Below are 14,942 nucleotides of genomic sequence, written 5' to 3' on the forward strand. Positions count from 1 at the left end.
GAAGACAAGCAAAGGGATTCTATTCAAACCAAGACGCTGATGTCAGTTGGAGGAACTACCCCACCCTCAGGATACTGGAACCCAACCTTGTGTGGTGGGGAGATTTGAAGCCCCACTCCACGCAGATGAATGGGTGCTCAGGTGTTTCCCTTTATGGAGAATTCATCTAAATACTTCCTCAGTCCATCGGGGACACTCGCTACTATTTGGCCTCAAAGCCCAACCCCCAGGTTTCTCTCAGAGTCAGTCCTAGGGAAACACTCAGGGATTACAAGCTAAGGGATTCTATTAGAACCCAGCCGCTTCTGTCACCTGAAATTGCCAGCCCACACTCAGGATAGCAGGAAACTTCTTCATGTGTGTTCTGGTGGTGGGGATACAGAGTCCACGCTTTTTTCAAGGAGCACAGGTATTCCCATGTTGTGGGCTTTTGGTTAATAACCTCCAAATCCCATGGAGAAGCACTCGCTAATACTTGGATTTAGAGCCCAACCCACCCTTTCCCCAGCACTCCGTATCAGGCAACCAAACAGGGTAGACAAGTTAAGCGATTTTATAAGAACCAAGGCCCTGCTCTCAGTTGGAGGAGGCTGCCCACTCTCAGGATAACTGTGCAAGTGTTCGTGTGTGTGCTGGAGGTGTGGAAACAGACTCCACGGATCTTTATGGGGGCACAGGTGTTCCCAGGTTAGAGATGTAGTTTAAACACCTCCACAAACCATAGAGAGGTCATCGCAAATACTTGGTTTTGGAGCCCAGACCACACTTTCCCCCGCACTCCCGCCTAGGCTTTCCATCAGGGAAGACAAGCAAAGGGATTCAATTAGAACCCAGGCGCTGCTGGCAGTTGGAGGAACTTCCCTGCACTCAGAATTCCAGAACACATTCTTAGGTGTGGGAGAGATGTGCAGCCCCACTGCACCCAGATGAATGCAGGAAAAGGTGTTCCCTTTAGGGAGAAGTCCTCTAAGTACTTCCTCAATGGATCAGGGGGCACTCAGTGCTACGTGGCCTCCAAGCCGAAACCTCAGCTTTCCCTCATGGCCTGGCCTAAAAGAACACTCAGGGAACAGAAGCTAATGGATATTAACAGAATCCAGGTGCTGTGTCAGTTTGAGGAACTTCCCCACACTCAGAATACCAGAACACATCTTCGTGTGTGTGCTGGATGTAGGGAAACAGTCAAAGCATCTTTCAGGGGGCACATTTATTCCATGGTTGTGGGTTGTAGGTTAAAAACCCACATCCCATGGATAGGCTCTCGCTTATACTTGATTTAGAGCCCAACCCCCACTTTCCCCCATTCTCCAGCCTAGGCATGCCATCAGGGAAGACAAGCTAAGGGATTCTTTTAGAACCCAGGCGCTGCTGTCATTTGGAGGAGCCTCCCCACAATCAGGATATCTGAGCACGTCTCCGTGTGTGTGCTGGCGGTGGGGAAACAGATTCCACGCATCTTTATGGGGCACAGGTGTTCCAAGGTTGGGGAAGTAGTTTAAAACCCTCCACTACCCACAGAGATGCACTCGCTAATACTTGGCTTTAGAGCCCATCCCCCACCATCGCTTACTGCTAGGCCTAGGAAAACACTTAGGGAAGTCAAGCTAAGGGATTCTATTACAACCCAGGTGCTGCTGTCTGTTGGAGGAACCTCCCCACACTCAGAACCCCAGAACACTTCTTCCTGTGTGTGCTGGACGTGGGGAAACATAGCACACGCATTTTTCAGGGGTCACAGTAATTCCCAAGTTGTGGGTTGTAGTTTAAACATCTCCACTACCCATGGAGAGGCACACGCTAATACTTAGTTTTAGATCCCAAATCCCACTTTCAACCACACACTGGCCTAGGCAAACCATCAGGGAAGACAAGCAAAGGGATTCTATTCAAACCAAGACGCTGATGTCAGTTGGAGGAACTACCCCACCCTCAGGATACTGGAACCCAACCTTGTGTGGTGGGGAGATTTGAAGCCCCACTCCACGCAGATGAATGGGTGCTCAGGTGTTTCCCTTTATGGAGAATTCATCTAAATACTTCCTCAGTCCATCGGGGACACTCGCTACTATTTGGCCTCAAAGCCCAACCCCCAGGTTTCTCTCAGAGTCAGTCCTAGGGAAACACTCAGGGATTACAAGCTAAGGGATTCTATTAGAACCCAGCCGCTTCTGTCACCTGAAATTGCCAGCCCACACTCAGGATAGCAGGAAACTTCTTCATGTGTGTTCTGGTGGTGGGGATACAGAGTCCACGCTTTTTTCAAGGAGCACAGGTATTCCCATGTTGTGGGCTTTTGGTTAATAACCTCCAAATCCCATGGAGAAGCACTCGCTAATACTTGGATTTAGAGCCCAACCCACCCTTTCCCCAGCACTCCGTATCAGGCAACCAAACAGGGTAGACAAGTTAAGCGATTTTATAAGAACCAAGGCCCTGCTCTCAGTTGGAGGAGGCTGCCCACTCTCAGGATAACTGTGCAAGTGTTCGTGTGTGTGCTGGAGGTGTGGAAACAGACTCCACGGATCTTTATGGGGGCACAGGTGTTCCCAGGTTAGGGATGTAGTTTAAACACCTCCACAAACCATAGAGAGGTCATCGCAAATACTTGGTTTTGGAGCCCAGACCACACTTTCCCCCGCACTCCCGCCTAGGCTTTCCATCAGGGAAGACAAGCAAAGGGATTCAATTAGAACCCAGGCGCTGCTGGCAGTTGGAGGAACTTCCCTGCACTCAGAATTCCAGAACACATTCTTAGGTGTGGGAGAGATGTGCAGCCCCACTGCACCCAGATGAATGCAGGAAAAGGTGTTCCCTTTAGGGAGAAGTCCTCTAAGTACTTCCTCAATGGATCAGGGGGCACTCAGTGCTACGTGGCCTCCAAGCCCAAACCTCAGCTTTCCCTCATGGCCTGGCCTAAAAGAACACTCAGGGAACAGAAGCTAAGGGATATTAACAGAATCCAGGTGCTGTGTCAGTTTGAGGAACTTCCCCACACTCAGAATACCAGAACACATCTTCGTGTGTGTGCTGGATGTAGGGAAACAGTCAAAGCATCTTTCAGGGGGCACATTTATTCCATGGTTGTGGGTTGTATGTTAAAAACCCACATCCCATGGATAGGCTCTCGCTTATACTTGGTTTAGAGCCCAACCCCCACTTTCCCCCACTCTCCAGCCTAGCCATGCCATCAGGGAAGACAAGCTAAGGGATTCTTTTAGAACCCAGGCGCTGCTGTCATTTGGAGGAGCCTCCCCACAATCAGGATACCTGAGCACGTCTCCGTGTGTGTGCTGGCGGTGGGGAAACAGATTCCACGCATCTTTATGGGGCACAGGTGTTCCAAGGTTGGGGAAGTAGTTTAAAACCCTCCACTACCCACAGAGATGCACTCGCTAATACTTGGCTTTAGAGCCCATCCCCCACCATCGCTTACTGCTAGGCCTAGGAAAACACTTAGGGAAGTCAAGCTAAGGGATTCTATTACAACCCAGGTGCTGCTGTCTGTTGGAGGAACCTCCCCACACTCAGAACCCCAGAACACTTCTTCCTGTGTGTGCTGGACGTGGGGAAACATAGCACACGCATTTTTCAGGGGTCACAGTAATTCCCAAGTTGTGGGTTGTAGTTTAAACATCTCCACTACCCATGGAGAGGCACACGCTAATACTTAGTTTTAGATCCCAAATCCCACTTTCAACCACACACTGGCCTAGGCAAACCATCAGGGAAGACAAGCAAAGGGATTCTATTCAAACCAAGATGCTGATGTCAGTTGGAGGAACTACCCCACCCTCAGGATACTGGAACCCAACCTTGTGTGGTGGGGAGATTTGAAGCCCCACTCCACGCAGATGAATGGGTGCTCAGGTGTTTCCCTTTATGGAGAATTCATCTAAATACTTCCTCAGTCCATCGGGGACACTCGCTACTATTTGGCCTCAAAGCCCAACCCCCAGGTTTCTCTCAGAGTCAGTCCTAGGGAAACACTCAGGGATTACAAGCTAAGGGATTCTATTAGAACCCAGCCGCTTCTGTCACCTGAAATTGCCAGCCCACACTCAGGATAGCAGAAAACTTCTTCATGTGTGTTCTGGTGGTGGGGATACAGAGTCCACGCTTTTTTCAAGGAGCACAGGTATTCCCATGTTGTGGGCTTTTGGTTAATAACCTCCAAATCCCATGGAGAAGCACTCGCTAATACTTGGATTTAGAGCCCAACCCACCCTTTCCCCAGCACTCCGTATCAGGCAACCAAACAGGGTAGACAAGTTAAGCGATTTTATAAGAACCAAGGCCCTGCTCTCAGTTGGAGGAGGCTGCCCACTCTCAGGATAACTGTGCAAGTGTTCGTGTGTGTGCTGGAGGTGTGGAAACAGACTCCACGGATCTTTATGGGGGCACAGGTGTTCCCAGGTTAGGGATGTAGTTTAAACACCTCCACAAACCATAGAGAGGTCATCGCAAATACTTGGTTTTGGAGCCCAAACCACACTTTCCCCCGCACTCCCGCCTAGGCTTTCCATCAGGGAAGACAAGCAAAGGGATTCAATTAGAACCCAGGCGCTGCTGTCAGTTGGAGGAACTTCCCTGCACTCAGAATTCCAGAACACATTCGTAGGTGTGGGAGAGATGTGCAGCCCCACTGCACCCAGATGAATGGAGGAAAAGGTGTTCCGTTTTGGGCGAAGTCCTCTAAGTACTTCCTCAATGGATCAGGGGGCACTCACTGCTACGTGGCCTCCAAGCCCAACCCTCAGCTTTCCCTCATGGCCTGGCCTAAAAGAACACTCAGGGAACAGAAGCTAAGGGATACTAATAGAATCCAGGTGCTGCTGTCAGTTTGAGGAACTTCCCCACACTCAGAATACCAGAACACATCTTCGTGTGTGTGCTGGATGTAGGGAAACACTCAAAGCATCTTTCAGGGGGCACATTTATTCCATGGTTGTGGGTTGTAGGTTAAAAACCCACATCCCATGGATAGGCTCTCGCTTATACTTGGTTTAGAGCCCAACCCCCACTTTCCCCCACTCTCCAGCCTAGCCATGCCATCAGGGAAGACAAGCTAAGGGATTCTTTTAGAACCCAGGCGCTGCTGTCATTTGGAGGAGCCTCCCCACAATCAGGATACCTGAGCACGTCTCCGTGTGTGTGCTGGCGGTGGGGAAACAGATTCCACGCATCTTTATGGGGCACAGGTGTTCCAAGGTTGGGGAAGTAGTTTAAAACCCTCCACTACCCACAGAGATGCACTCGCTAATACTTGGCTTTAGAGCCCATCCCCCACCATCGCTTACTGCTAGGCCTAGGAAAACACTTAGGGAAGTCAAGCTAAGGGATTCTATTACAACCCAGGTGCTGCTGTCTGTTGGAGGAACCTCCCCACACTCAGAACCCCAGAACACTTCTTCCTGTGTGTGCTGGACGTGGGGAAACATAGCACACGCATTTTTCAGGGGTCACAGTAATTCCCAAGTTGTGGGTTGTAGTTTAAACATCTCCACTACCCATGGAGAGGCACACGCTAATACTTAGTTTTAGATCCCAAATCCCACTTTCAACCACACACTGGCCTAGGCAAACCATCAGGGAAGACAAGCAAAGGGATTCTATTCAAACCAAGACGCTGATGTCAGTTGGAGGAACTACCCCACCCTCAGGATACTGGAACCCAACCTTGTGTGGTGGGGAGATTTGAAGCCCCACTCCACGCAGATGAATGGGTGCTCAGGTGTTTCCCTTTATGGAGAATTCATCTAAATACTTCCTCAGTCCATCGGGGACACTCGCTACTATTTGGCCTCAAAGACCAACCCCCAGGTTTCTCTCAGAGTCAGTCCTAGGGAAACACTCAGGGATTACAAGCTAAGGGATTCTATTAGAACCCAGCCGCTTCTGTCACCTGAAATTGCCAGCCCACACTCAGGATAGCAGAAAACTTCTTCATGTGTGTTCTGGTGGTGGGGATACAGAGTCCACGCTTTTTTCAAGGAGCACAGGTATTCCCATGTTGTGGGCTTTTGGTTAATAACCTCCAAATCCCATTGAGAAGCACTCGCTAATACTTGGATTTAGAGCCCAACCCACCCTTTCCCCAGCACTCCGTATCAGGCAACCAAACAGGGTAGACAAGTTAAGCGATTTTATAAGAACCAAGGCCCTGCTCTCAGTTGGAGGAGGCTGCCCACTCTCAGGATAACTGTGCAAGTGTTCGTGTGTGTGCTGGAGGTGTGGAAACAGACTCCACGGATCTTTATGGGGGCACAGGTGTTCCCAGGTTAGGGATGTAGTTTAAACACCTCCACAAACCATAGAGAGGTCATCGCAAATACTTGGTTTTGGAGCCCAAACCACACTTTCCCCCGCACTCCCGCCTAGGCTTTCCATCAGGGAAGACAAGCAAAGGGATTCAATTAGAACCCAGGCGCTGCTGTCAGTTGGAGGAACTTCCCTGCACTCAGAATTCCAGAACACATTCTTAGGTGTGGGAGAGATGTGCAGCCCCACTGCACCCAGATGAATGGAGGAAAAGTTGTTCCGTTTTGGATGAAGTCCTCTAAGTACTTCCTCAATGGATCAGGGGGCACTCACTGCTACGTGGCCTCCAAGCCCAACACTCAGCTTTCCCTCATGGCCTGGCCTAAAAGAACACTCAGGGAACAGAAGCTAAGGGATACTAATAGAATCCAGGTGCTGCTGTCAGTTTGAGGAACTTCCCCACACTCAGAATACCAGAACACATCTTCCTGTGTGTGCTGGATGTAGGGAAACAGTCAAAGCATCTTTCAGGGGGCACATTTATTCCATGGTTGTGGGTTGTAGGTTAAAAACCCACATCCCATGGATAGGCTCTCGCTTATATTTGGTTTAGAGCCCAACCCCCACTTTCCCCCACTCTCCAGCCTAGGCATGCCATCAGGGAAGACAAGCTAAGGGATTCTTTTAGAACCCAGGCGCTGCTGTCATTTGGAGGAGCCTCCCCACAATCAGGATACCTGAGCACGTCTTCGTGTGTGTGCTGGAGTTGGGGAAACAGATTCCACGCATCTTTATGGGGCACAGGTGTTCCAAGGTTGGGGAAGTAGTTTAAAACCCTCCACTACCCACAGAGATGCACTCGCTAATACTTGGCTTTAGAGCCCATCCCCCACCATCGCTTACTGCTAGGCCTAGGAAAATACTTAGGGAAGTCAGGCGAAGGGATTCTATTACAACCCAGGTGCTGCTGTCTGTTGGAGGAACCTCCCCACACTCAGAACCCCAGAACACTTCTTCCTGTGTGTGCTGGACGTGGGGAAACATAGCACACGCATTTTTCAGGGGTCACAGTAATTCCCAAGTTGTGGGTTGTAGTTTAAACATCTCCACTACCCATGGAGAGGCACACGCTAATACTTAGTTTTAGATCCCAAATCCCACTTTCAACCACACACTGGCCTAGGCAAACCATCAGGGAAGACAAGCAAAGGGATTCTATTCAAACCAAGACGCTGATGTCAGTTGGAGGAACTACCCCACCCTCAGGATACTGGAACCCAACCTTGTGTGGTGGGGAGATTTGAAGCCCCACTCCACGCAGATGAATGGGTGCTCAGGTGTTTCCCTTTATGGAGAATTCATCTAAATACTTCCTCAGTCCATCGGGGACACTCGCTACTATTTGGCCTCAAAGCCCAACCCCCAGGTTTCTCTCAGAGTCAGTCCTAGGGAAACACTCAGGGATTACAAGCTAAGGGATTCTATTAGAACCCAGCCGCTTCTGTCACCTGAAATTGCCAGCCCACACTCAGGATAGCAGAAAACTTCATGTGTGTTCTGGTGGTGGGGATACAGAGTCCACGCTTTTTTCAAGGAGCACAGGTATTCCCATGTTGTGGGCTTTTGGTTAATAACCTCCAAATCCCATGGAGAAGCACTCGCTAATACTTGGATTTAGAGCCCAACCCACCCTTTCCCCAGCACTCCGTATCAGGCAACCAAACAGGGTAGACAAGTTAAGCGATTTTATAAGAACCAAGGCCCTGCTCTCAGTTGGAGGAGGCTGCCCACTCTCAGGATAACTGTGCAAGTGTTCGTGTGTGTGCTGGAGGTGTGGAAACAGACTCCACGGACCTTTATGGGGGCACAGGTGTTCCCAGGTTAGGGATGTAGTTTAAACACCTCCACAAACCATAGAGAGGTCATCGCAAATACTTGGTTTTGGAGCCCAAACCACACTTTCCCGCGCACTCCCGCCTAGGCTTTCCATCAGGGAAGACAAGCAAAGGGATTCAATTAGAACCCAGGCGCTGCTGTCAGTTGGAGGAACTTCCCTGCACTCAGAATTCCAGAACACATTCTTAGGTGTGGGAGAGATGTGCAGCCCCACTGCACCCAGATGAATGCAGGAAAAGGTGTTCCCTTTAGGGAGAAGTCCTCTAAGTACTTCCTCAATGGATCAGGGGGCACTCAGTGCTACGTGGCCTCCAAGCCCAACCCCCAGCTTTCCCTCATGGCCTGGCCTAAGAGAACACTCATGGAACAGAAGCTAAGGGATACTAATAGAATCCAGGTGCTGCTGTCAGTTTGAGGAACTTCCCCACACTCAGAATACCAGAACACATCTTCGTGTGTGTGCTGGATGTAGGGAAACAGTCAAAGCATCTTTCAGGGGGCACATTTATTCCATGGTTGTGGGTTGTAGGTTAAAAACCCACATCCCATGGATAGGCTCTCGCTTATACTTGGTTTAGAGCCCAACCCCCACTTTCCCCCACTCTCCAGCCTAGGCATGCCATCAGGGAAGACAAGCTAAGGGATTCTTTTAGAACCCAGGCGCTGCTGTCATTTGGAGGAGCCTCCCCACAATCAGGATACCTGAGCACGTCTCCGTGTGTGTGCTGGAGGTGGGGAAACAGATTCCACGCATCTTTATGTGGCACAGGTGTTCCAAGGTTGGGGAAGTAGTTTAAAACCCTCCACTACCCACAGAGATGCACTCGCTAATACTTGGCTTTAGAGCCCATCCCCCACCATCGCTTACTGCTAGGCCTAGGAAAATACTTAGGGAAGTCAGGCGAAGGGATTCTATTACAACCCAGGTGCTGCTGTCTGTTGGAGGAACCTCCCCACACTCAGAACCCCAGAACACTTCTTCCTGTGTGTGCTGGACGTGGGGAAACATAGCACACGCATTTTTCAGGGGTCACAGTAATTCCCAAGTTGTGGGTTGTAGTTTAAACATCTCCACTACCCATGGAGAGGCACACGCTAATACTTAGTTTTAGATCCCAAATCCCACTTTCAACCACACACTGGCCTAGGCTTTCCATCAGGGAAGACAAGCAAAGGGATTCAATTAGAACCCAGGCGCTGCTGTCAGTTGGAGGAACTTCCCTGCACTCAGAATTCCAGAACACATTCTTAGGTGTGGGAGAGATGTGCAGCCCCACTGCACCCAGATGAATGGAGGAAAAGTTGTTCCGTTTTGGATGAAGTCCTCTAAGTACTTCCTCAATGGATCAGGGGGCACTCACTGCTACGTGGCCTCCAAGCCCAACCCTCAGCTTTCCCTCATGGCCTGGCCTAAAAGAACACTCAGGGAACAGAAGCTAAGGGATACTAATAGAATCCAGGTGCTGCTGTCAGTTTGAGGAACTTCCCCACACTCAGAATACCAGAACACATCTTCGTGTGTGTGCTGGATGTAGGGAAACAGTCAAAGCATCTTTCAGGGGGCACATTTATTCCATGGTTGTGGGTTGTAGATTAAAAACCCACATCCGATGGATAGGCTCTCGCTTATACTTGATTTAGGGCCCAACCCCCACTTTACCTCACTCTCCAGCCTAGGCATGCCATTAGGAAAGACAAGCTAAGGGATTCTTTTAGAACCCAGGCGCTGCTGTCATTTGGAGGAGCCTCCCCACAATCAGGATACCTGAGCACGTCTCCGTGTGTGTGCTGGAGGTGGGGAAACAGATTCCACGCATCTTTATGGGGCACAGGTGTTCCAAGGTTGGGGAAGTAGTTTAAAACCCTCCACTACCCACAGAGATGCACTCGCTAATACTTGGCTTTAGAGCCCATCCCCCACCATCGCTTACTGCTAGGCCTAGGAAAACACTTAGGGAAGTCAGGCGAAGGGATTCTATTACAACCCAGGTGCTGCTGTCTGTTGGAGGAACCTCCCCACACTCAGAACCCCAGAACACTTCTTCCTGTGTGTGCTGGACGTGGGGAAACATAGCACACGCATTTTTCAGGGGTCACAGTAATTCCCAAGTTGTGGGTTGTAGTTTAAACATCTCCACTACCCATGGAGAGGCACACGCTAATACTTAGTTTTAGATCCCAAATCCCACTTTCAACCACACACTGGCCTAGGCAAACCATCAGGGAAGACAAGCAAAGGGATTCTATTCAAACCAAGACGCTGATGTCAGTTGGAGGAACTACCCCACCCTCAGGATACTGGAACCCAACCTTGTGTGGTGGGGAGATTTGAAGCCCCACTCCACGCAGATGAATGGGTGCTCAGGTGTTTCCCTTTATGGAGAATTCATCTAAATACTTCCTCAGTCCATCGGGGACACTCGCTACTATTTGGCCTCAAAGCCCAACCCCCAGGTTTCTCTCAGAGTCAGTCCTAGGGAAACACTCAGGGATTACAAGCTAAGGGATTCTATTAGAACCCAGCCGCTTCTGTCACCTGAAATTGCCAGCCCACACTCAGGATAGCAGAAAACTTCTTCATGTGTGTTCTGGTGGTGGGGATACAGAGTCCACGCTTTTTTCAAGGAGCACAGGTATTCCCATGTTGTGGGCTTTTGGTTAATAACCTCCAAATCCCATGGAGAAGCACTCGCTAATACTTGGATTTAGAGCCCAACCCACCCTTTCCCCAGCACTCCGTATCAGGCAACCAAACAGGGTAGACAAGTTAAGCGATTTTATAAGAACCAAGGCCCTGCTCTCAGTTGGAGGAGGCTGCCCACTCTCAGGATAACTGTGCAAGTGTTCGTGTGTGTGCTGGAGGTGTGGAAACAGACTCCACGGATCTTTATGGGGGCACAGGTGTTCCCAGGTTAGGGATGTAGTTTCAACACCTCCACAAACCATAGAGAGGTCATCGCAAATACTTGGTTTTGGAGCCCAAACCACACTTTCCCCCGCACTCCCGCCTAGGCTTTCCATCAGGGAAGACAAGCAAAGGGATTCAATTAGAACCCAGGCGCTGCTGGCAGTTGGAGGAACTTCCCTGCACTCAGAATTCCAGAAAACATTCTTAGGTGTGGGAGAGATGTGCAGCCCCACTGCACCCAGATGAATGCAGGAAAAGGTGTCCCCTTTAGGGAGAAGTCCTCTAAGTACATCCTCAATGGATCAGGGGGCACTCACTGCTACGTGGCCTCCAAGCCCATCCCTCAGCTTTCCCTCATGGCCTGGCCTAAAAGAACACTCAGGGAACAGAAGCTAAGGGATACTAATAGAATCCAGGTGCTGCTGTCAGTTTGAGGAACTTCCCCACACTCGGAATACAAGAACACATCTTCGTGTGTGTGCTGGATGTAGGGAAAAAGTCAAAGCATCTTTCAGGGGGCACATTTATTCCATGGTTGTGGGTTGTAGGTTAAAAACCCACATCCCATGGATAGGCTCTCGCTTATACTTGGTTTAGAGCCCAACCCCCACTTTCCCCCACTCTCCAGCCTAGCCATGCCATCAGGGAAGACAAGCTAAGGGATTCTTTTAGAACCCAGGCGCTGCTGTCATTTGGAGGAGCCTCCCCACAATCAGGATACCTGAGCACGTCTCCGTGTGTGTGCTGGAGGTGGGGAAACAGATTCCACGCATCTTTATGGGGCACAGGTGTTCCAAGGTTGGGGAAGTAGTTTAAAACCCTCCACTACCCACAGAGATGCACTCGCTAATACTTGGCTTTAGAGCCCATCCCCCACCATCGCTTACTGCTAGGCCTAGGAAAACACTTAGGGAAGTCAAGCTAAGGGATTCTATTACAACCCAGGTGCTGCTGTCTGTTGGAGGAACCTCCCCACACTCAGAACCCCAGAACACTTCTTCCTGTGTGTGCTGGACGTGGGGAAACATAGCACACGCATTTTTCAGGGGTCACAGTAATTCCCAAGTTGTGGGTTGTAGTTTAAACATCTCCACTACCCATGGAGAGGCACACGCTAATACTTAGTTTTAGATCCCAAATCCCACTTTCAACCACACACTGGCCTAGGCAAACCATCAGGGAAGACACGCAAAGGGATTCTATTCAAACCAAGACGCTGATGTCAGTTGGAGGAACTACCCCACCCTCAGGATACTGGAACCCAACCTTGTGTGGTGGGGAGATTTGAAGCCCCACTCCACGCAGATGAATGGGTGCTCAGGTGTTTCCCTTTATGGAGAATTCATCTAAATACTTCCTCAGTCCATCGGGGACACTCGCTACTATTTGGCCTCAAAGCCCAACCCCCAGGTTTCTCTCAGAGTCAGTCCTAGGGAAACACTCAGGGATTACAAGCTAAGGGATTCTATTAGAACCCAGCCGCTTCTGTCACCTGAAATTGCCAGCCCACACTCAGGATAGCAGAAAACTTCTTCATGTGTGTTCTGGTGGTGGGGATACAGAGTCCACGCTTTTTTCAAGGAGCACAGGTATTCCCATGTTGTGGGCTTTTGGTTAATAACCTCCAAATCCCATGGAGAAGCACTCGCTAATACTTGGATTTAGAGCCCAACCCACCCTTTCCCCAGCACTCCGTATCAGGCAACCAAACAGGGTAGACAAGTTAAGCGATTTTATAAGAACCAAGGCCCTGCTCTCAGTTGGAGGAGGCTGCCCACTCTCAGGATAACTGTGCAAGTGTTCGTGTGTGTGCTGGAGGTGTGGAAACAGACTCCACGGATCTTTATGGGGGCACAGGTGTTCCCAGGTTAGGGATGTAGTTTAAACACCTCCACAAACCATAGAGAGGTCATCGCAAATACTTGGTTTTGGAGCCCAAACCACACTTTCCCCCGCACTCCCGCCTAGGCTTTCCATCAGGGAAGACAAGCAAAGGGATTCAATTAGAACCCAGGCGCTGCTGGCAGTTGGAGGAACTTCCCTGCACTCAGAATTCCAGAACACATTCTTAGGTGTGGGAGAGATGTGCAGCCCCACTGCACCCAGATGAATGCAGGAAAAGGTGTCCCCTTTAGGGAGAAGTCCTCTAAGTACGTCCTCAATGGATCAGGGGGCACTCACTGCTACGTGGCCTCCAAGCCCATCCCTCAGCTTTCCCTCATGGCCTGGCCTAAAAGAACACTCAGGGAACAGAAGCTAAGGGATACTAATAGAATCCAGGTGCTGCTGTCAGTTTGAGGATCATCCCCACACTCAGAATACCAGAACACTTCTTCGTGTGTGTGCTGGATGTAGGGAAACAGTCAAAGCATCTTTAAGGGGGCACATTTATTCCATGGTTGTGGGTTGTAGGTTAAAAACCCACATCCCATGTATAGGCTCTCGCTTATACTTGGTTTAGAGCCCAACCCCCACTTTCCCCCACTCTCCAGCCTAGGCATGCCATCAGGGAAGACAAGCTAAGGGATTCTTTTAGAACCCAGGCGCTGCTGTCATTTGGAGGAGCCTCCCCACAATCAGGATACCTGAGCACATCTCCGTGTGTGTGCTGGAGGTGGGGAAGCAGATTCCACGCATCTTTATGGGGCACAGGTGTTCCAAGGATGGGGAAGTAGTTTAAAGCCCTCCAATACCCACAGAGATGCACTCGCTAATACTTGGCTTTAGAGCCCATCCCCCACCATCGCTTACTGCTAGGCCTAGGAAAACACTTAGGGAAGTCAAGCTAAGGGATTCTATTACAACCCAGGTGCTGCTGTCTGTTGGAGGAACCTCCCCACACTCAGAACCCCAGAACACTTCTTCCTGTGTGTGCTGGACGTGGGGAAACATAGCACACGCATTTTTCAGGGGTCACAGTAATTCCCAAGTTGTGGGTTGTAGTTTAAACATCTCCACTACCCATGGAGAGGCACACGCTAATACTTAGTTTTAGATCCCAAATCCCACTTTCAACCACACACTGGCCTAGGCAAACCATCAGGAAAGACAAGCAAAGGGATTCTATTCAAACCAAGACGCTGATGTCAGTTGGAGGAACTACCCCACCCTCAGGATACTGGAACCCAACCTTGTGTGGTGGGGAGATTTGAAGCCCCACTCCACGCAGATGAATGGGTGCTCAGGTGTTTCCCTTTATGGAGAATTCATCTAAATACTTCCTCAGTCCATCGGGGACACTCGCTACTATTTGGCCTCAAAGCCCAACCCCCAGGTTTCTCTCAGAGTCAGTCCTAGGGAAACACTCAGGGATTACAAGCTAAGGGATTCTATTAGAACCCAGCCGCTTCTGTAACCTGAAATTGCCAGCCCACACTCAGGATAGCAGAAAACTTCTTCATGTGTGTTCTGGTGGTGGGGATACAGAGTCCACGCTTTTTTCAAGGAGCATAGGTATTCCCATGTTGTGGGCTTTTGGTTAATAACCTCCAAATCCCATGGAGAAGCACTCGCTAATACTTGGATATAGAGCCCAACCCACCCTTTCCCCAGCACTCCGTATCAGGCAACCAAACAGGGTAGACAAGTTAAGCGATTTTATAAGAACCAAGGCCCTGCTCTCAGTTGGAGGAGGCTGCCCACTCTCAGGATAACTGTGCAAGTGTTCGTGTGTGTGCTGGAGGTGTGGAAACAGACTCCACGGATCTTTATGGGGGCACAGGTGTTCCCAGGTTAGGGATGTAGTTTAAACACCTCCACAAACCATAGAGAGGTCATCGCAAATACTTGGTTTTGGAGCCCAAACCACACTTTCCCCCGCACTCCCGCCTAGGCTTTCCATCAGGGAAGACAAGCAAAGGGATTCAATTAGAACCCAGGC

Source organism: Vicugna pacos, unplaced genomic scaffold (assembly GCF_048564905.1).
Source record: "Vicugna pacos unplaced genomic scaffold, VicPac4 scaffold_19, whole genome shotgun sequence".
Classification (NCBI taxonomy): domain Eukaryota; kingdom Metazoa; phylum Chordata; class Mammalia; order Artiodactyla; family Camelidae; genus Vicugna; species Vicugna pacos.